General features: G+C 39.6%; 1 pseudogene; it reads left to right on the forward strand.

Moving 5' to 3' along the window:
* Window positions 1-1,089: 1,089 nt before the first annotated feature.
* On the forward strand, window positions 1,090-1,955 carry LOC114624106 (annotated as a pseudogene).
* The last annotated feature ends 232 nt before the right edge of the window (window positions 1,956-2,187 follow it).

Raw genomic sequence — 2,187 nt, forward strand, 5'->3', positions numbered from 1 at the left:
TCCTTCCTCCCTTTGTTTTCTTTCCTTTCCTTTTATCTTTTTCTTTTTTCCTTTTTTTCTTTCCTTTTTATGTGTGTAAGTGGCAGGGTAAATTGAAGATATAAAAAATGCATTTCAACATTGCCTCAAATAACATTCTTTTAGGGAGTTTTAAGTATACCAAAGTCCATGCTATCACCCACACTAACTTTCAGTCTCTGGAGTAGAATATCGTCTTCAGTAAATATTGAAATCCTCTAGGTAAGCTGAATGTACACACAAAATTGATAATCTCTTAAGAGAAATTAGGAAATCTACTTTGGATTTTAAGTATCATAAACACAGTAAAGCTGGACCTGCAAGATGACTCAGCAGATAAAAGCATTTTTCAAGCTTGAAGACCTGAGTTCAATCTCCGGACCCACAAAGTATATGGAGAGAACCAACTCCTGAAAATTCTTCACTGGTTTTCAAACAATAGTGTACACACACACACACACACACACACACTCTTTAAATTCCAAAATTTAAAGAAAAACTTTGATAAAGTTACTTTGTGACTCATGGACATAAGTCGCTAAACCATGTATATTCTAGCCATGACTAGAATAGTCCATGACTTGTAGGAGGAATATCTTCAGTTTCTCTTTACCTGAGATCAGGAATTTCTCAACACCTGCTTTATCTGAATTAGAGCCAATATTGGGGTTATTCTTCCAACTTCTTATAATACACTATAAGTGGAAATGGATACTCGTGTATCTATGCTAGATATGGGTAAATAATATAGAGTTGCCTAAAAACTTGACGACACAAGTACCAGGTGACTCAGAAAGCCCTCTTCTGAGTATCTGTTCAATGACATTGCAGTTAAAATTGGGAAGGGATGTGAACATTGATGTTGATTGTGGCTTTGTTCACAATAGCCAAGGTGTGGGAACAACACCAATGCCTACTGACAAGTGAGTGGGTAAAGTAAATGTGCTATATTCAAACAATAGGATTGAATTCTGCTCTACCAATGAAAATTATTCCTTGTGAGAAAATACAAGTGAAAGTAGAGGATATTAATCCTAATGATTAAAAAATCACAAGCTCATCTCGGACACCATGAGCAGCTTCAGCAGAGAGGAGCATGCCACGCCCTTCACCCTCGAGTACCACGTTTTCATCAAAAATAAGAAAGGGCAGTATATTTCTCCATTTCATGATGTTCCAATTTATGCAGACAAGGATGTGTTCCACATGGTGGTTGAGGTTCCACAAAGATCAAATGCAAAAATGGAGATTGCTACAAAGGACCCTTTAAAACCCAAGTAAGCACGATGTGAAAAAGGAAAGCTCCTCTGTGTTGTGAATCTGTTCCCTTATAATGGGTATATCTGGAGCTACGGTGCCACCTCTCAGACATGGGAAGACCCCAGACACAGTGCAAGCACACCGGCTGCTGTGGTGACAATGACCCAATTGAGGTTTGTGAACTTGGAAACAAGGTGTGCCAAACGTAAGATAATCAGGGTGAAGGTCCTGAGCATACTGGCCTTGATCGACGAGGGCGAGACCGACTGGAAGGTCATTGCCATTAATGTGGAAGATCCAGACGCAGCCAATTAATACGATATTTCTGATGTTGAATGGCTGAAATCAGGCTAATTAGAAGCTACCATTGATTGATTTAGAAGGTATAAGGTTCCTGATGGAAAACCAGAAAATAAGTTTGTATTTAATGCAAAATTTAAAGACAAGGAGTTTGCAGTTGACATTATTAAAAACACCCATGATTATTGGAAAGCATTAGTGACTAAGAAAACAGACGGAGAAGGACTCAGTTGCACAACCATCACAGTGTCGGAGAGCCCCTTCAAGTGTGATCCTGATGCTGCCACAGGCATTGTGGATGCTTTACCACCGCCATGTGAATCTGCCTGCTCACTGCCTACAATGTGGATAAATGGTTCAATCACCAGAAGAACTGATGAGATTGCTCTGGAACACGAGCTGATACGGCTGCATCCTGTTCACCTGGAAGCCTTAGATGAAAAAGTGTAGTATCTTTTCAAGGCTCTAAATGTCTGTAGCTCACCCAATGTAGTAAATTCTGCTGTGACTGGTCCAGTATGTTCAGGTTAGCCATCTAGATACCTCACATCCTAACCCAGACAGCTATTACTAAACGTTAGCTTTCAAAGCCGTGGGAAATATGGAAGT

This window comes from Grammomys surdaster, unplaced genomic scaffold, assembly GCF_004785775.1.
Source record: "Grammomys surdaster isolate TR1022 unplaced genomic scaffold, NIH_TR_1.0 65, whole genome shotgun sequence".
NCBI classification, from domain to species: domain Eukaryota; kingdom Metazoa; phylum Chordata; class Mammalia; order Rodentia; family Muridae; genus Grammomys; species Grammomys surdaster.